Below are 20,781 nucleotides of genomic sequence, written 5' to 3' on the forward strand. Positions count from 1 at the left end.
AAGGTCACGGCAGCAGGGCCCATCACTGCCCTGTTACCCAGCCGACCCCAAACTTCTGCAGAAGGAGGGTGATGGAGTGGATACTCTCTAAGCTGACCTCCAGCTCCAGCCAAGGTTCCTTCCTGCCAAAGCTCCGGGATCCTGAGGCCCTGTGGGCACCAGGGGGCAGAGGCTCCCAGGGCATCCCAAATCAGCTGAAGCCTTTGAGCGAGACCATCCTCTCCGAGCAGCCGTTTCCTCGGCCCTGAAGTGAGAGCAAAAACGCCCGTGGCTGTTCACCCTTTCGGGAATAGGGTCCTGTGATGGGCTGCAGAGTCCCCACAAAATTCATGTCCACTCAGAACTCAACAGTACTTGGAAACAAGGTCTCTGCAGATGCTATCAGTTAGGGACCTCAGGATGAGATCATCCTGGACTTAGGGCGGGCCCAGAACCCAATGCCTGGGGCCCTTGCAAAAGAGATGCACAGGGTGGAGGCCGGGGGTCTGGGCCGAGTTTCCTCTTCACTGGCCGGCTCCCCGAGATGAGGACCCAACTGTGTCTCACAGGCAGCTCAGCCTCTCATGGAGCGGACACCAGATGGACCCCAGGGAGCTGGGGGACCCAGGGAACACAGCGCGTCACCGTGATCAAAGCTCCCGAGTTTCGTGAGCGTTTCCATGGGGCCTGTCTCTTCCGACCCCGCTGGGAGACGTGCGCAGCCCTGGGCCTCCGCCCCAAAGCCAGTCAGCCCCGAGCTCCTCTCGGCCGCAGGTCTCCCGGCTCCTTCTTCCAACCGACCGCATCCCACCAAGGTCCCCGTGCCCTTCCGGACCCTCATCATCTCTCCCTTCCACACGGCACATGGGGCCACAGGAAGCCACAGCCCCGGCAGCTTGTCCTGCCCTCTGGGGGTCAGGGGGAGACCTTACTCCACAGGCTCAGTCCTCGGCGTCTGCAGGAACTACTTCAGCTCGCCAAGGGGTCCCTCAATGCCCCCTGCAGGCTTGGGTTCGACGGTCACACTTCCCCGGTCTCCCCAAGGTTGGGGGGACACAGCTCAGCAAGAGCCCCCGAGCAACACGCTCCTTGAAGCGCCTGCCCTACGTTCTTGGCCCCACGTGTGACCGTGCGTTTCCGTGCGTATCCCTCTCAGGACCCGGCGGAGGGGCCAGGAGCCATGGGGTTGTCGCCAGGCCCTTGCCGGTGGATCTGTACCCAGGAGGTCTCGCATTTCCATCTCTGAAGCTCGCCTGAGCTGTGAGGGAGGAGCTGGCAGCAGTGGTGGTGCAATCAGGAACCGTCACTCTGGGCTTGACACGTCCCAGATTAGCCACTGCTGGGAAGCCTGCACTTGCAATCATCACTCAGTACCTTCTAAAATCGACTGCTGTCTTCAGGCCTGGAGCCTGGCACTCATTCGTGCACTGCCCGTTAATAAGCTGTCCTGTCCGGAGTGACAAAGCTCGTTACTTTTTAATTACAGAGTCTATTTCTCTACCAGACTGTGGATGTCAGCATCCCCTTTGCAGGATGGCAGCAGAGGCCGCTGTCGGCCCCACACCTTGGATGGGGCTCCGCTCGGCCCATCTACTGTGCTCAGAGCCCCAAGTCCTGCGGGTGCCCGGCAGTCTCCCCACTGTTCCCGCCAGGGCACCAGGAGCTCTGCCATCATCACCCTCAGTCTATCCCGGGGGCCAACTGTGCCTGCGGAAGGCACCCCGTACGTCCCCTGCGGGTGCCCGGCAGTCTCCCCACTGTTCCCGCCAGGGCACCAGGAGCTCCGCCATCATCACCCTCAGTCTATCCCGGGGGCCATCTGTGCCTGCGGAAGGCACCCCGTACGTCCCCTTCTGGTTCCTAAGAGGCGAGTCCCCTGGTAGCAACGGCCGCCATCAGAGAACACCAGCGCTGAGTCTCTCCTGACACTGTTCAAAGCACCTTCACTTCAAACTGGGACACTCGGCCACCTGTGGATCCACTGCAGTCCATGGGGGTGGGAACACCACCACCCAGGCTTACACTGCCCACCTTGGGCCCTCGGCAAGGAGTCGCCCACGGAGGTCGGGGCCCCCTGGAGTTCCAGTCCCCCACCCGAAGTCAGCTGACCTCCCCCCAGGTGAGCCTCCCAGCCCGCCGGAGGGCTGTGTGACCTGGGCAGCAGTGAGCTCAGTCTGTGACCCAGAAGGACCATCTCGTGAGGGTGACAGGAGACCACGCATGTGCAGGCCTGGTGGAGGGCCCCAGCCAGCACCCAGCACGCCTCGCCTCTGGGACTCTCCACAGAGCAGACGTCAGTTTTCCAGTTCCAGTCTAACCGACGTGAGCTGGCTAAAGACCCATGACAAAATCTACAGCAAGGAAGACAAATTCTGAACTGAAGTTTAGTTCAGGAGAAAAAGAACCCTCTGTATTTGATTTGTAACAAGTTGTAGGGCATTATGATAAAAAAGGAGAACTCAATTCCTAGTGTATGTTTAAACGTCCTACACAGTCCACTTAGCATCTGAGCCCAAATGGAGACAAAAGTAAAAGACAGTAAGACGTTACCCTAAGCAGACACGAGGTGCGGACCTAGCGCATCGGTCTGCTGCCCTCTCCTCCGCCTGCCTCCTGGACTGGACGCTGACGGACGGCGGGGCCCAGCCTTGGGGCTTTCCAGCCACCTTCCCAGAGGACAGTCCAGACGAGGAAACAAAGCAGGCACTCTCCACGGCCTCCCAGCAAAGACTGGTCGTTTTTTCTAGAGAAAACACCCTGGGAAGACCTCAGGTCAGAGATGATTCCCTAGCCCGGGGCCCTGGGCACCCACCTGGGGTCCCTGAGCCCTGAGTGACGGGCTTCCCCGCAAGCTCGGGAGAGCCTTCCTCTGCGGTGAGCAGTCTCCCAGGAGGCTGCAGGACGGCACGGCCAGAGCACCGGGTGCACGAGGATGGACTGAAGGTGAGGTGGGGCCCCACCTGGCGGGTCCAGTCGGGGAGGTGGGAGCCACGGACCAGAGAGCTTTCAAATGATGGGGCTTGTGTGGACTGACCCCTCATCACCACCCCCAGAGGGAGGCGGGCTTCCCAGCCCACGTGAGGAAGGAGGACGGCACTAACCGTGGGGTTAAGACAAAGGCGCTGACCAGGAGAGCCCACCTGGGAGAAAGTAAAGAGCAAATCAATGGGCTGGAACACTGAGCCCAGAATGGAGGGTCCGGGAGGGTGGCAGGGTGTTAACAGTGGCTATTGGAGCCTGCCCTCCAGAGAAAAGAAATCACCTTAAAATAGAATCTCATCACATCCTCCTGGACCACACTTCACTGCAGTAATTGCGTCTGTGAGAAAGAGGAATGCGAAAGAAATCAGGCACCTCTGGACTCAGCTGCAAGTCATGTATCACAACCACCTGCCGAGAATTCCCATTAAGAAGCTGGCTGCCTGCGCTGTGAATACCGGGACACAGTCCCCTTCCGTGGCCCACAGGGCCTCGCCCCTAGGTCCCACATCCAGTGTAACTGTCTGGACTGCCCCGCTCCCCTGTGGGGTCCACACCAATGTGGTTAATGCTTCGAGGCTCCCACCAACACCCAGGGCTGTGGACACCGGGGTGGAGGACCTCAGTCCTCCCCAAATCCATCCCACTAACGGAACGGCCGGGTCGTTAGAAGGAAGTTGTTATGAGTCCTCCACACGCGAGAGGCAGGAAGGAGACTCCCCGCTGGACTGGAAATTAATGGGCTGCTCCGGCACAAGGCCCTCTGACAGGAGCCCGGCCGTTTACTTTCCTGACTGACGGCAGGGCCACAAGCCGTACCATCTGCTTCGTGCCTCCAGATTCATTTCTCCTCTCCGGTCACCGCCCTGGGACCCCTCGTCTGCGTTGGTGCGAAGCTGCACACCAACCAGCCATGCCCCAGCAGGCCGCCCGGGAGCCCGCCTGCTCCAGCCGCGCAGAGGGCCAGCGCCTCTGCCTCCAGGGCCCGGAGTCACCTCGGCCGCGACTGCTGGCCCCTCGAAGCCCCTAGCAACCTCCCGGGCCCTGGCTGCACACCGGGACCACCTGGGACCTTGAGAGCGCAGGTGCCTGGGCCCTGCCTTGGAGGCTCTGATGGGACTGGTCTGGTGGCATCCACACTGGCTCCAGCACAAATTCCCCAGGAGACTCTACGGGCAGTAAGGGTTTAGAACCCTGGGCCGATCCCATGGACACAAATTAGATGCCACGGCACCTACCCTAGAATTATTTCTGACGACTTCCTCTCCCCCGACCCCTCATCAAAGACCCCTCAGCAAGGCTCCCCGGCCGAGCGTGCTTCCTCCTTGTTGCATGATAAACAAGAAAGTTTCTTAAGGAAAACTGAGTGAATCAGGTTGATTTAGCCTAGATTTCGTCACCAAGAGTTGACTTCAGAGCAGGTCCTACGATCGTGTGCACAAGGACCTTCAGTGGGAGACCGCTAACTGGGGGGCTGGGTGTCCCCTCCGCGGCCCTGCAGCTGTGAGACCCGGGATTCCTGGCTGCTCTCTGGGCCACGCCCTGGGCCAGCCTCCTGGCCTCCATCTCAGTGAGGCCGCCCTCTGCAGCAACACCGGGTACTGAGCCTGGCCTGCTTCTCTGCCACGCCTGACTTGGGGGGGGGGGGGGGGGGTAGTCAGTGTACCCCAAACCTGACTGCACGTCAAAGGTGCCTGAGAGCGTTTCCACGCGTGTACACGACCTGGCAGGTTTGCCTTGGGGCCCAGCAACCAGAGTTCGGTTCCACTCGGTAATCGCTGGGTCCGAGGCCCTGCTCTCCGTGACGGGTTGATGGCCATGCTGGCTTCACCCCCTCGTTTCGTTACACAGCGCCGTCCCCAGGCACACGCTCACACGTTACCCACGGGGTGGTAACTGTCACGGTCGCCTAAATGACAAAGTCTGCTGCCAGGTCCTCCGTCCACGAATCGCCGCGTACGTGACAGATCTGCATCGTGACCGGTCACCACTCACGGCTCTTCTTCCAAAGTCTGTCAGCGACACGCGGACGTGCTGGCGCCCTGGCTCCCGGTGACAAACCACATAACATTTCACGGAAACGGGTCATCAAGACAAGAAACTGACCAAGGAAAACAGAAGTGCGGCAGAGAGATGAAAAGCAGGTAAGGCCGGAAGTGAAACCTGAGTCATGGAGCACGGCAGCTGACCAGGGAATGCGGACACGGCCACCGTCTGAGAGACTCAACTCGGGGCCCCAGGAAGGTGGCAAAGGCCATTCATCCACAGAAACGAGGGACGTGTCTGCGAGGATAAGGGCCAAGTTGGGGAGGCAGAAACACTCACAGTGAGGAACTCTCGGAGATACTTCACGACGTCGAACATTCAAAGGATGAAACACTGGAAGCTGAGCTAAACTCGGAAAGGTGCAGGACGAGTCGCCAAGTCGTAGAACAGCTGGTCCCTCCTCACAAGTCGTAACACAAGAAGGAAGCACTGTTGGAACCAGACTTAAGACGGCTGACCCTCAGTGTGTCTGACGTTTTAAGTTACATGCATTCAATCAATATGAATGTTTCTGTTTCCATTTATACACACATAACCAGCATTAAGAGACTTCTTCATTTTTTTACAAAAAAAAATGTAAAGGTGCCGGAACCACCGTGATGTTCCCGCTGGTGGTTAATGGTCCTGAGTCCCAGTTGGCCTGGTGGGGCCTCACCTGGGTCCTGCGCCTCTGTGCAGAGTGAGCACCGTGGGCTCTGGCCTCGTGAGCGCCCCCTGTGTTCGAGCACGTTGTTCAGCACAGCCACAGCATCGCTGCCAGGCGTGGCCGCGGACGTCCGGCCTGAAAGCCTGTGTCTTGGGCAGCCTGGTTCCTACGACTGCCCAGCATGATCACCTCCGTGCACGTCCATCTTTCCAAAATGTTACTGGGAGGACAGCACGGGCCTGATAATTATTTTCTAACAGGAAGTCCTTCTGGCCAAGAAGGCCCCACTTTAGGAAACGGCTGTTTTGCAAACATTACACACAGTACACGCCAGGATCCATTCACTGCTTTAATTAATAATCATAGACTTAGGAAGTCTTTATCAAGTGCATCAGCGAGCCCTTAAAGTGTACATCTTCACAAAAACAGTTAGAGTGGAAAGTCAGAGGAGTGTCAGCTCTTTCCTTCCCAATCATTATTCCTCAGGGGCTGACACTGATCGGTGCAGACCTTCCTCTTCCGCTTCCCGCCAGGAGGCCAGTCGGCAGTGTACTGCCGACCGGAATTAAAACGATATGTGGGGGTAAACGCCCAATTAACAAGCCCACGGTTTCCTTCCTGTACCAATGTTCCCCACCAAGAGACTTCTAAGGCTGCTCAGAAATAATGTTCTGTTTGTTTGTTTGTTTTTTTTGCGGTACGCGGGCCTCTCACTGCTGTGGCCTCTCCCGTTGCGGAGCACAGGCTCCGGACGCGCAGGCTCAGCGGCCATGGCTCACGGGCCCAGCCGCTCCGCGGCATGTGGGATCCTCCCGGACCGGGGCACGAACCCGTGTCCCCTGCATCGGCAGGCGGACTCTCAACCACTGCGCCACCAGGGAGGCCCAGAAATAACGTTTTAACGTCTCCAGAAGCTCAGCATTCCATCCCTCCACCACCTCCAAGTCCAGAGGCAGGTGGTAGTCTCTGTTTACCGCCTCTGCCGTTTACTCAGCAAACGCTGGCCGAGCATGAGCCACTGTCACGCTCTCTGCAACGTGACGTCATCTGTCTCGTCCCCAAGCCTAGTGGGAATAAGCCACCTCATAACGGGTTTTGCCGGGTTGGGTCTGAGCAGTGGTAAGACGGCAAGAACAGCGAGGCCGCGTCTCTCCCGACACAGCTACTGCCGGCCGTCCTTCCCAAGGCAGGCAAGGAGTCCACGGCACGGCGACGGCCTCGCCTGGGGCTCAGGCACAGCCAGCGGAGGAGCAGGGCCACGGCCTACCCGCGGTGGGTCCCGCGACCTCCTCACCCTCGGTGCGCCCAGGGGCTGCTTTCAGAGGGTTCAGCCCAGGACCTCCCCCAGCAGAGGGTCCGCACAAGCTTCCCTCCTCCTCGAAGGCAAAGGAGAGCAGCGCATCTGCAAAGCTGGCTTTTGCTCTCAGTTCGAGAGGTCCTTCCAGGAAGGGGAGGCTTGAGCAACGTCACGCCATCAATTTACACACGGATGTGAGGCTCCTGGGCTGTTCTTCCGTCCCCAAGACACCGGCTGTCACAGACGGGAATCAGGAAAACAACGTCTTCACTCTAAACCACACGGGCTTCCAGAGAAACAGATTCCATCTCCCTCGTCCCACACCCCGTCCTGAAGCGTGTGATACCGTGGCAGCCGTCGTGGCCGGGGCTGCGGCAACCGCTGCCCACGTCCTCCCTGTCCTCGTTAACGAGACGTGTCCACATCCCCAGTGCGGCTGAGTCACAGAGCGGGAAACCACGGGGACCGCGGCCCTGAGGAAGGAAACAGCCCAGGTTCCGGCCGAGCCGTGCGGAGAACCTCACCTCCGTCCTCCCGTCGTTTCCAAAGCCGATGCAGGAGGCAACCACGTGCCCAGTTCCGCCAAGGTCATCTGACGACACAACTGAGCTCAGGTTCACTTCTGGAGAGACGACTCATACCTCCTTAAGCCCCTGTGGCTCAGATCTTTACTTCAGGCTTCAGAATAAAAATAGACCAGTTATACCCATTTACCAGGTACGTGACCAATTACGAATACACTGGTATATACATTACACACTAATTACCGTTTAGTCTCAAGTCTTCAGATAGAAATTTCAACAGAATCACACTTAAAAGGAAGAATTCAACCTGTTGCATATTATTGAGACCCACCCCATTAAGATACGTAAGATTTGTTTTGTTTCATGGAGTCTTCAAATTTATTCCTAAGCTGGGGTAATAGCACTGGGTTTCTGAACCCTAAGTGAAAAATATAACTTAATTATTTATGCAAAAATGCATTGACAAAATGATACCCAAAGTTTCTGACATATTTTCCTTTTTGTAGCTTCTCCAAGTGAGATATGTCAAGAAGCAGCTTTCCTGTGATGTGCCTCAAAAATAAATGCAGAGAAAGAAGTGTAACAGATGGCTTGGATTAAATTTGAACAGTGACGAGTAATGGCTTTTAGGACAGCTGGGTAATGTACTCTTTGCTCAAAAACATGTTTGATCTGAAACACAGAAACAATCTATGGTTTCCATGAAAGTGAAAGAGAAATGAAGCTGAATGTGGAGCAGGTCGCCGGTTTTCTCTCCAATATGTTCTGTGCCGCTTTGAGAGCCATATGCTCTGTTTGATGTATGTGGGATATAACTGGAATTGAAACTTTTTACATTTAGAAGTAGTGATCAAACATTTACGCCACATATTCACCAATAGCTGTGAGGCAACAGAGAATTACTATTGGGGATAAAAAAACAAAGTTTGTCTTAACTCTAAACAGTTAGGTTTCCTTTCCTTCATTGTCAGATCTGTGAAATCATCTCCAGAGAGGGGCTGAGAGGGAGGCCACGTTACCGTTAAAGAGGAAGTTTGCTCATTAGCAATCAAGGTTCATCACAGAAATACTTCAATAAAATCCACCACTCAAAGAACACCTACAGCAACGTGTCATTAAAATGCAAATTGACAGGAATGCATTAATTTCACAAGTTACTGAATCTTGCCTCCAAGATGGAAGCTGTGACAGAGCCGGTCTCCAGGGAAACCCAGCCGCACCTAAGAAGAACCCACAACATTTAAAAATGCACAGACTCCCAGTCCCAGGAGGGCTGCCGAGCTTCACAGACAGCACCCCGCGGTGGGAGAGACGAGGGCCAGGCCTGCGCTCCGGCCCCCTCGGCTGGGGGAGACTTGGGGCGCATGCAGTGAGGGCCCAGCAAGCCGCGGCTGCCAAGCACCCTCTCATTTGCTGGGCCACAGACCTGGGCACGGGCGCGAGCGGGGACACTGCGTGCTGGCGGTGCTCATTTCACAGACACACACTTACCCCTGCACGTCTCAAAGAAAGTAAAATCAAAGGAAGATGGAAACAAGAAAAAACAAGAAGAGTGCCCCCCCCTCCTCGCGAAGCAGCAGGTGCCATTTGCAAGGCCATGACCCGCAGCCCCGCCTGCAGGGCCTGTGGCCGACTCAGGCTCCAGGTGGCGCTGACTCGGGCTGGTCACTCCCGAGCCCAGCCGGCCCAGAGCGCCCCGTCCCACGCTCCCTGCGCGGCAGCGGCGAGGACAAGACAGGTCCTGCCGGTCCCCAAAGAGGAAATGAGAGCGGAGGCAATGGCGCAAACCACCTCCCCGGGCGGAACTGGACCACAGGCCGCTTGCTCCACTCAGGGGCCCGAGGCTTTGAGGAAAGAAAACCGGAGGCTAGTGCCTCTCACGTGCAGATGTGTCTCAAAACCAGCACTTTTTAAGGTAACAAAGGCAAGGCCGAACGGGGTCAGCTGGATGAGGCGAGCCTTTGGGAAACAGACGAGGCCCAGACCGGGGGTGGGGTGCGGGGGGAGCCACGACCACCCCTCATCCCGGGCTGCGGGCTGGCGGGGCCTCAGCGAACCCTCAGCGTGTCCAGCACTGGGTGGCGAGGCCGTGAGGACCTCCCTGGACCCCCGAGGCCTCACTGAGCCCCAGGACTGTCCCGGGGGTCTTAGAAACGGGCCTCTTCCAGACGAGGAAAGGGGAAGCAGAGGCCTGACAGAGGAGTAGGGCCAAACTGGAATTTAATCAGAAAGCAGCACTGAGCCTGTGCTCAGCGGCTGCACTATTTCACTTCATCCTCACACTTGCCTCTCACTTGCACTTTGTCAGTGAGGAAGGTGACGCTGACCCCTGCTCGGCTCTCCCATCCTGTGGTGCTGAGCGGTTCTCCTGAGCGCAGGTGCACGTGGCCCAGGGGTGCCCATGACCCTCACTCAGTCCCCGCCCATGTGGAGCCCACGGCCCGGGCAGCAGGGTGGGCGGCATCGCCCTTTCTGCCGACTGGGCTTCTGTTCTCCACCCGGCTTCACGAAGCGGAAGAAAAGCAGGGGCAAAACAGGAGGTGGCACGGACGCCTCTCGGCTGTAAAGGACTCCGTCAAGGGGCCAAGTGGAGGAACACCGTCAGAACCCGCCCCGAGCACTTTGCTGCGCCTGAGTCTGTGATTAGAACCTCGGCTCAGAGCACCCAAGGGCATAACCTGCGTGGGAGCAGAGAGTCCAGGACCGCCGGAGACAAAGATGCGTAAAGAACCGACCCTCCTGATTCCGTTCTCAACGGGTCTCTGGCCCAATTTAAGCACGTGTTGAGACACGGAACAGACTGCACACACGTCTGCAAGTGCGACGCCGCCGTCAGGAGCCCTCCTCCAGCAGCAGCAGTCCTTAGAGCAGGGTGTGGGCGCAGCGCTCGTTCACACCCCTGCACGCGCCGGGCAACCGGAGGGGCTCCCGCGCGGTCCTGTGCAGGTCCAGGCCGTCGCACTGGCTCTTTAAACAGACCCTAATCTGGGTGTGGCTGTGAAGGTTTCTGTGGATGCGATTACCATCCACAATCCGCTGACTGGAAGTAAAGGGCCCTCCGCAACGCGCTGGGCCTCGTCCATTCATTTGAAGGCCTGGAGAGCAGGGACTGAGGTTTCCCGAGAAGCAGGAATTCTGCCTCAAGACTGCAACGTCCCCTCCTGCTGGGGCTCTGCAGCCTCAGGCCTGCCGCACGGAGTGTGGACCTGCCAGTCCCACAGACACCAGAGCCAGTCCCTTAAGATAAATACCTGCACATGCGCGCGTGCACGCACACGCACGCACACGCACACGCACACACGCGCACACGCACACACACGCACACACACACACGCACACGCGCACACACAGTTTTTTCTGCATCTCTGGAAACCGCACAATACAGCAGCCGAGAGAGAGAGAGAGAGAGAGAGAGAGAGAGATGCAAATATGTCGTTACAGCAAAATGTCACGAGACAGGCATTGACCTAGGGGTACGTGCAAGCACTCGGGGTGCAGAGGAGACGCACTAGGCTTTGTCATTGTGAACCTGGGATCAGAGAGACGCTCTTGGGAAGGTGGGCTGGACACACTAGGTGACCAAGCGGACACAGCAGGGTAAAAGGGGGAGGTCCAGATCCACACAGAACAGGTGCGGGCCAGAGACGCCACACAGGAGGGAGGCTGGGTGGAGGCAGACAGGCAACCCCTCGGGGCCGTGCTGCCTGCTGCTAGAAGTACATGGGAAAAGGGCTTCGGAGAGCAGATCCCCTCTGCTGGTTGCAGCTAAGAACCTGGAACGATACACTGGAAAAGTCCTGTCTGATTTGCTATCAGGAGAGAGGCTGATGCCTCAGTATCTAATTCTGCCTAGACCTTAAGTTCTGCTTAGTCTCCAAATTTCAGTGGTTCTCTTAATCGATAACCAAGTGTTCAAAAGAAGGTGTTATGGAACCCAACGAACCCATCTCTAACCTGGGGCCACGTATGAAACTGGCTCCTAAGAGAGGGACGCAGGAGCTAGAGCGCTTTGTTTTAGGCCAAAGTGAAAGAAAGTCATATTTCAAATAGGGTAGCATAAGGTGGTTAAGTGCATACAAGATTCAGTAATTCACAGAGCATCCAAGAGAAAAAGGGTCCATTCCCTACGGCTCAGAAAGAGAGAGAGGTGGTGAGAGCCTTAAGGAAGGCTTTCCTGAAAGTCCTGTCAAAGGTTGTCCTTTTAAAGAATTTTTGTTCGCACACAGAAAACTGTAAAGAAGAAAAGTAGAAGTATTCACAGCCCCACCAATCTGAAGAATTGCTGTTGACATCTGGCACAGTTCCTCTTCTTTCCATTCAGGCTTTCTTCACGTAGTTGAGGTCATGTTACTTGAACGACTGTACAGTTTCCTTTTTCATTTAGCATTATGCTACAAGAAGTTTCTCTTGTCCTTAGAAAACTCTTCATAAATATCATCTTAATGGCACATAGCACCCACCCTCTGCTCATGGTTACTCTGTCATGCCTCTCTTTTGCATAGGAAGGTCATTCCCAATTAGCGAATGCCCTCTGAGGGGACTGTGGCAGATCTGCAGGGCCGGGCAGCAAACAAAATCCAACAGGAAGGGAGTTACAACTCGATTACAGCTATCATTCCTGATTTTGCTCAGAAAGTTCCGCCCATGTATTTACATTTTATTTAGTCACTTCTTTCAGAGTTCTTTCCAATAGAGACATCTGTTTTTTTTTTACAGCAATAAAAGGAACTATTACGATGAAACAAGCTGACCTGCAACCATCGGCCGCTGTGTGCTTGGCCCCCTGGTGCCAGCACCCCTCACTGCAGGCGGGAGGGTGCGCTTAACAAATTCTAACCAGATCCCTCTGGGGTGCGCAGCTGGTCGACAACAAAGCCCGGGCTTGTACTCAAGGCTCTGACTCCTAGCTCTGGCTATTTTAGCTCTTAACTCGTAACGTCCTCACAACTGCTCTGCTCCTGGAGAATACTCTGTCCGTGGGTAACGGACACCTGAGTGAGCGGCCATCCCCGAGCCCCGGACACCTGGGGGTAGGGGGTCGTCAGCGCCAAGAGCACCCAGAACTGAGTTTCAAGCTTCTCTCCACAGCGTGGGCTCCCCAGTGTCTCCAGGAAGAGCATGTTTAAATCAGAAGCATGGCACATTGCAGCAGACCCATGAAGAAACGGGGCACCAAGAAACCCCAGGGAAGGCCGTGTGGGCAGAGAGCACAGGTTGGAGGCTGACGGGAGCCCCCAGCGCTCGCCGGCTCCCGTGGTTTTCCCACCATCCAGCTCCTCAGCTTCTACAGATGTCTTAGGTCCACCCAGGCCCCACAGGCTCACCCGTTCCCGGCCTGGAGTCCCGGCGACCTGTGGCTCGGGTCCCCAGTGCTCAGATCCACACACACAGCCTTCCAGACAGCAGCGTCCTGTCCGAGGAAAAGCGCTCGAGGGCAAAAGCAATCACTTACAGGGAGGCGGGCGAGGGGATAACAGGAAGGCTCCACAGGGCACAGAGACTAAGGACACCCCCAGACCCGGCGGACAGCACGAGGTAAAAACACCTACTCGCGCAACATGGAGTTTTATCAAACAACAGTATTTTGTAAGGACTCCAACAGACAAGAGAATCAAATTGAATTGTAATTGCCCAAGGAACGCAGTCAGCCCCTGCTAAGGTGCAGCGTGGCCTCCCACCCACAGGGGTGATGTCTAGGCCTATGTTTTATGTGGAACGCATTTAGCCGAGAAAGCTTCTAGCAACCGGGCTCGCGGTGGCTTGGCTGTCTGGGGACAGCTCTGGGCGCCGTGCACTGAGGCCACCGCACTAGAGGGCCTGCTCCTTGCACTTCAGTGATGGGGGTGGTTCAGTGGAAAGGGACCTTGGATTGGGAAAAACATAAGCTCCAGTTCTGGGCTCTGCTATTTGTTAGCTGTGCAATTTTGAACAAATCAGAACCGATTAAAATTTCCACCTCTGTATCAATTAAGACACTTTCAGTTGCCAATCTGAGAAAATGTGACTGAAACTGGTTTAAAATCAGGGAACGTGTTGGTTCACGTAACTAAAGCGTCCAGAAGACAGGGCTGATTTTAGGGAGCTGCATGCAATAGCTCCGCTGTGTTTTCAAGTCTGCTTTCTTGCCCTCTCTTATCCGCTCACTGTGTCACGGGGTTCACCTGCAGGCTCCCTCCTCTGGGTGATGACAGCTGCACAGCTCTCACACCTGCTGTCCTGTCCACCTGAGCAGAAACAGGGTTCTTCCCCCGGCATTCTCAGGAACTCCTACAATTCACCATGATTGGATAGTGGGGGTCACATGACCCCTCCTGACCCATCACTGCCGCCAGGACCACGGAATGTTCTCCAGACTCCCCAGAGGATCGAGTACCTTTCACGAAATGTGAGGGAGAAAAGAAAGATGGCCATGCCTGCAGTGATATGGAGAGGACCGATAGAAGTGATGCATGCAGGTGTCTGCATGGTGGCTGACACGGGACAGGTATTCAGCAACAGTGGATTTGTTCCCTAAATGAGCACTCAAACTTAACAAGCTGGGATAGACTACAAACAACAGTCCCTCATAAAGGGAGCACACATATCAGAATTCAAACATGTAGCTTAGAAAAAATGAGTCTGTCTGTGTGTTTCCAGGCCATGTTGAAGAGTGGGAGGGATGCAGACGGAGCTGGAGCTGGGGCTGGGACGCTGCATCTGGCTCAGACGCCCCCCTAACTGGTGAGAATGAAGGTCACTTAAAGCTTGGAGTCTCCTCCTACGAAGGTTTTTTGTGAGTTTCAGCTGAGACAATATATTTTAAGGCCCCTGGAATATGTTTAAAGTGGTATGAAAACAAACCACTTTTTATTAAAATATAACATGCATTCCAAAGAGTGCACAGATGAGAAGCGCCCAGCCTGATGGCTTTCACAGAATGAACGCACACGCTCAGACACAGACCCACAATTCAGAGCACGCCCTGCCCCGCTTGGTCACCATCTGCTGGGTATATAACTGGAGTGGAATTACTGGACCGTAACAGATGAATATGTTCAGCTTTCACAGATATGGAACATCTTTGTATATGTCCTTTGTACAACTAAGTATGCATTTCTGTTGGGAATATTTACCTAGGAGTGAAACTGCTAAATCATGGAGAAAGAGTTTACATACCTAGCTTTGCCACTTTATCGGAATTTACAGGCAAAAGTTGTTCACAATATTCCCTCATTGTCTTATTAATGTCTGTAGGATCTATAGTGATGTCCACTTTTTATTCCTGGTATCGGTGATTTGGTCCTTCTCTCTTTTGTTGATTAGTCTTCTTTTAAATTTATTTTCTTTCTTTATTTTTGGCTGCGTTGGGTCTTCATTGCTGCGCACAGGCTTTCTCCAGCTGCGGCGAGTGGGGCTACTCTTCGTTGCAGGGAGCAGGCTTCTCATTGCGGTGGCTTCTCTTGTTGCGGAGCATGGGCTCTAGGCATGCGGGCTTCAGTAGTTGTGGTGCGTGGGCTCAGTAGTTGTGGCGCACAGGCTCAGTAGTTGTGGCTCACAGGCTCCAGAGCACAGGCTCAGTAGTTGTGGCGCACAGGCTTAGCTGCTCCGCGGCATGTGGGATCTTTCCAGACCAGGGCTCAAACCCGTGTCCCCTGCGTTGGCAGGCGGATTCTTAACCACTGCGCCACCAGGGAAGCCCTGTTGATTAGTCTTGCCAGAAATAAACATTAAAATCTTTTTAAAGAACCAATTATTGGCTTTGCATTCTCTCTGCTGTACATCTGTTTTTTCTACTACAGTATTTTTTGTTCTTTATTATTTCCTTCCTGTTTTCTTTTTTTTAGTTAAATTTCCTGCTCTGCTTCTAAATTCTTGAGATGTAGACTTGAATTATTTATTTTTAACTTTCCTTCTTTTCTAATAAAGCATTTAAGATCATAATTTCCTTCCAACCATAGCTCTAGCTGTATCCCACAAATCTTACCATGCTGTGTTTTCATTATCATTCAGCTCAAGGTATTTTCTCATTTCTATTGATATTTCTTCTTTGATATACAGGGTACTTAGAAGAATACTGCTTAATTTCCAAACATTTAGGGATTTTCTCCTTATCTTTATTGATTTCTCGCTTAATTCCTTAAGTCATAGAACTACTGTGAGTGATTTCAATCTTTAGAATTTTTTTGGCCCAACATCTGATCAGTTTGGGTAATACTCCACATACACGTGACGAGTGTGTGTTCTATTCGGACGGGTGCAGGGCTCTGCGCGAGTCTGCTAGGTCAGGTGCGCTCATCCTGTTCTTCATCTTCTTATCTTCATGGATTATTGTTTGCTCCATTTGTTCTACCAGTTATTTACAGAAATATGCTAAAATCTGTAATTATACATTTTTTCTGCCTGTGGTTCTCTCAATTTTTGCTTTATGCATTTTGAAGTTATATCATCAGGGGCATCAAATGTATAATGACTCCATGTTCCTGGCACACTGACCCTCATGTTTTATTATGAGCTTTTTATCTCTAAAACTGTTTCCTACCTTAAAATCTGCTTGTATTTTAGTATAGTTATGCCAGCTCTCCTTAGGTGAGTATTTTCATGGTATCCTTTTCCATTCTTTTATTTTCAATCTTTTATATCCCCAAAGTTAAAGTGGTGATCAGCAACATATAAAAGGGTTTTGTTTTTCAATGACAATCTTTAACTTCCAATTGGAATATTCAGCCCACTTATTTTCAACACAGCTATTGGTGTATTGGGGTTTGCACCTCCACCTTATCATTGCTTTTTATTTGTCCCACCTGCTCTATGTGTCCTTTCTTTCTCTCTCTTATTGCCTTCTTTTGGATTGAGTATTTCTATTACTCCTTCTTCCCCTTTCTCAGCTTGCTAGCTCTTCTTTCTGTGGTCACCTTAGAAATTACAACATGGTCCCTGACTCACTACAGTGTAGCATGGTCATCATGTCTCAGGTGGTGCTAAAACCTGAGGACACCTTACCTCCCATGAGGCCCATGTCTGTGTGTATTTGCCACTGGCCCCTCCCCACTCCTTCCTGCACCTCGTCATTTTCACATCCCTCTGTCAGAAGAACTCCCTTTACATGTTACTGAGAGGCTTCTCCTGATGGAGTCTCTCAAGCTCTGTTTGTCTCGACATATAATTACGTCACCTTTATACCTGAACAATAATTTCAGAGAATATTCTATGTCTAGGCTGAGAGCTCTTTCTCTCACCACATCAGAATTGTCTTTACACTGTCTTCTGGTTTCCATAGTTTCTGTTCAAACAGAACAGAAACTATGGAATGGAATGTAAAACTAACAGAATGCAATGTTGCTTTCCAGATTTTCTCTTCAACTTTAGTTTTCACTAATTTTACTACGGTCTCCAGAGGTGTGGTTTTCTTTATATTCATTCTATGGGGTTGAACCATAAAACACTGCCTTTATTCAACCTTTTTTACCTGCAAAATGGCTATTTAGTAAATCTTTTAAAATCCAAGTTTTGGTGTCTTTCTTCAGTTTTGGAAAGAAATCTGAGACATTATCTCCTCAAGTATTGCTTCTGCACCACTTTCTCTCCTATTCTGTGACTCCAGCTACACGTACAGCAAACCTTTCAACATGTCCCATTTGTCTCATACACTCTTTCCTGTAGTTTTTATCCATTTGCTCTGCCTAGTTATTTCCTTCTGACCTACTTCCAGTTCACTGATCCCCTCTTCTGCTGTGTCCAATCTCCTGTTACACCATCATTAAGTTCCTAAATCCAGTGCAAGTATTTCCATTTGATTATTTTACTTCTAGAATCCATTCCTTCAGTAAAAGTTTATATCCTGTCACCTATGTTCTTGGACATATCAGTCACAGTTATTTTAATATTTGAGTGTGATAAGTACAGGAACTGTGTGTGGACATTCTCCTGTCACCTATTTTTGTGATTGGTTTTGGTCATTCATTCTTGACAACTGAATGCCAGATATCATGAATGAAACTGCAGCAGCTCTGGGTGATTTTATCTCCTTACCTTCCTCCTTGGTTAGGCAGCCAGACCAGGGGCAGGTCACTTAATCCAGTCAAGGACTAAGCCAACAAGACAGGACTGTCGTCTTGTCAAGGGCCATTCTACCTCGGGGTCACACACACGCCTGGGGTGCAACTCATCAGGAGTCTCAGCTGAGGCCTGGGTGTGGGCTCTGACCTCTCACCCTTAGAAGTCCTTGAACTCCAGTCTTGTCTATTTAGATATATGAGACAGCCAAAAATTCTGCTCTGCTTCTCTGTTCCTTTCTGATCAGGCTTTAGCCCTGCAACCCAATAATTGGACAAACACCTGGAAGGAGAGAGCCACAGGCCCTGGCCTCTCTTCTCTGTGCCTATTTCTCTTTGGGAGCCAGAGGACTTCACAACTGTGTGACATGGCAGGATGCCCTACTGGTTTCTTGCTCTCTTCCATGCCTCTTCCCCACAACCCCTGCCTAGTTTCTCAGCCTCTTCTCCCCAGAAACACAGCATCAGTCCTCCTCTGGCCCCTTCTCTGTGGGATCTCGGCCTCTTAAGTCCTGGCTGATTTAGAAGCTGCCCAATGCCTTCAAACAGACGTCCTATGTATTTTATCCAGGTTTTCTAGTTGTTCTCTGCAGGAAATCTGATCTGTTCAAACTTGCTCATCATGGCCAAGAGGAGAAGTCTGCAGTTCAATTCTGATTCTTGTAAATTTTCTTGGAAATTAACAAATATGAATACACGCTGTGTGAAACCATCCTTTAAAACTCTCATCGATCTGGATGTACAGCTGAGTAACATAGGGCTCAGGAGAACTTCGGCTACCAGTAACTTCGTGGGAGAGACACTGACCAGGGTCAGCAAGCTAGAGCCCTCAGACCCAACAATGCCCTTGACCTCTCCTTACAGGGCCTCTAGACTAAGGGTGATTTTTACATTTTTTAAGGGAAGAAGAAAAAGGAGTTGGAGGAAATGGAGGAGACGGTGACCTTACATGGCCTTCAAAGCCAAAATATTTATCATCTGATAATTTACAGTTTGCCAACCCCTATTCTATCCCATCTTTCATTCTTTCAATGTGAATTCTTAGTGTATATTAATATAGATATTCTATATTAAATATATTAGTTATAGAAAGTGTAGGACACAGAAATAATTTTGCTCTAATTGCAAGACATGTCTTTCAAAGACCAACAACAGGACTACAGGGTCCGCAGAGCCCTCTGGGCTTATTTGAGGTGGTACATCTCACAATGTTCACAGGGAGGCTAGGTCTTTCGGAACTCATTTTGCAAAGTGGAAATATTGAGTCCTGGGAGTTACTGGGACTGACCAGACCCATCGAGGAGAACCCCAAGCGAAAGCTGGTTTCAGGTTCTATAATGTCAGGCTGAGACACCACCTGCGTTTCCTGGACATAACTAATTAAATCACTTAGAAAATAGCTTCATTTCTATGTGCTCACATGAGTCCTGCTGGGTCCTGCCAACTTCCTGGCCTCTTACTCTAATGTGTCACCACTTCTGATCAGACACTCCCCCCAAGCTCAGTTGTAAGAACAGAGACCGATGCATTAACCCCACCAGGATGGCCTGGGGGGCCACAGCCGCAGAGGTGGAGAACCACACTAGAAACTGTCTCCTTGTAGGCAGAGACACCACCTCCAACACATGCTCCATGGGCTTGATATTCAGACGCCAAACACCTCCAGGTCCAGCACCCAAGAGCTCAACACTCTCCAGAAAGGCCCTATACTGGAGGCCTTGGTGCCTGTGAAGGGCCACAGATTTTATACGGGTACTTTCAGGGTGTTAACACAGCTCCAGCCAGATTTACTCAACATGGATGATGATGATGGTGGTGGCAGTGGTGATCAGAAGACCATTCTCTGAGCACGTGACATGGTTTAAAAAAAAAAATTAAAGTAATGGATTCCCCAAACCTGAGCTGAGAATATCTTCATGTGATAATGAAGGGGTTAAAGGGGCTGAAACAGAACACTGAAACCTAAGTTTTCATCACTAGAGAATTAGTTAAAGACATAACAGCACTTCCCTACAATGGGCACTGCCCGTCAGTACCTGCCAGTGGAATGCGACTCAGCAAACTGGGGTAAGAGAGTCTGTATTGTGATAAGTGACAAGGAAACTTTGCAGAACTACAGGATTCCATTTTTGTGCCATAAAAGCATCTGAAAGGCTATTCACCGAAGTGTCCTTCATGATGATTATCTTGGGGTTTTAGGATAAGCACGTGATTTTTATTTTATTCCTTACACCTTTCTGTACAACCCAAAGGTCCACCATTTAGCATATTTCTTTTTTTATTGTATATATGTTTTAATTATGGGAATAATTATGGGAAATATTATGGGAAACGTGCGTATGAAAAAGGTATGAAAGGAAATATACTTATATTTCCTTTTTCATCAACAAATTAAATAATACATTTCAATTTTGGGAAAAATTAAAACAGATTCCATCTACTTCCATTTTTCCCAAATCATGGGAGATAAGAAGAGGAAAGGGGCCCAAAGCAAACTGACCACATTCGTCAGTTAAAAGAAATTTTTTTAAATATAAAATGTCAAAGGCTTTCCAGAAAGATAAGTAAAAAAGCAGGACAGAGCTGTACCTCTTTTTTTCAGGGACATAGCTGTACCTCTTTTTTTTTAATACTTTCTGCTCTGTTTAATCCTGGCCAACAAGCACAGAGCAAACTCCTTCTTCCCACCCGAGGGGTGCCAGATCGCTGGACGGGTGGGGATGGAAAGCATCCACGTGCAGGACACTCTCCATCACCGCAGCTCCCCCCAGATGCTCACCTGTGGCTGGAGCCACAGCCTGAAGGGCGAACTCTCAACAAAGGGCACCTAAGGCTTCGCTCAGAGCCACCTCCTCTTGCCTGAGCTGCCCATGAGTCCGGGGGGCGGGGGTGGTTTACATCAAATCGATACACAAAAAATTTCTCCCGAAAGGATAAAATGAGTCAATGGAGAATTACTCTTTAAGAGCTGTGGGCTTGCTCCCTGCCCACCTGGTTAACCCTGCCGTGGAGCTCATTACACTGAGCACCTGTGTCGCTTCCAGCTGCCAGGAGGGCCCTGGGGGAGGGGGAGGAAAGCAGAGGGACTGGCCTGCAAGAGCCACACTTGGGCGAATTCCTCCTCACTGGGCATGGCAGCCCCTTGTCCCTCAGGGGCGGGCCACCCTCTCCCCTCGAGGGCACCCACAGGGTCCCTTCCTACAAGTGACACTCAGCAGAGACGGTCCCCACGGCAGAGCACCGACCGTGTGAGGCCCCAACACTCGGCGGGGCCCGCAG

The sequence above is a fragment of the Neophocaena asiaeorientalis genome, unplaced genomic scaffold, assembly GCF_003031525.2.
Source record: "Neophocaena asiaeorientalis asiaeorientalis breed wild unplaced genomic scaffold, Neophocaena_asiaeorientalis_V1.1 scaffold576, whole genome shotgun sequence".
In the NCBI taxonomy this organism is placed as follows: domain Eukaryota; kingdom Metazoa; phylum Chordata; class Mammalia; order Artiodactyla; family Phocoenidae; genus Neophocaena; species Neophocaena asiaeorientalis.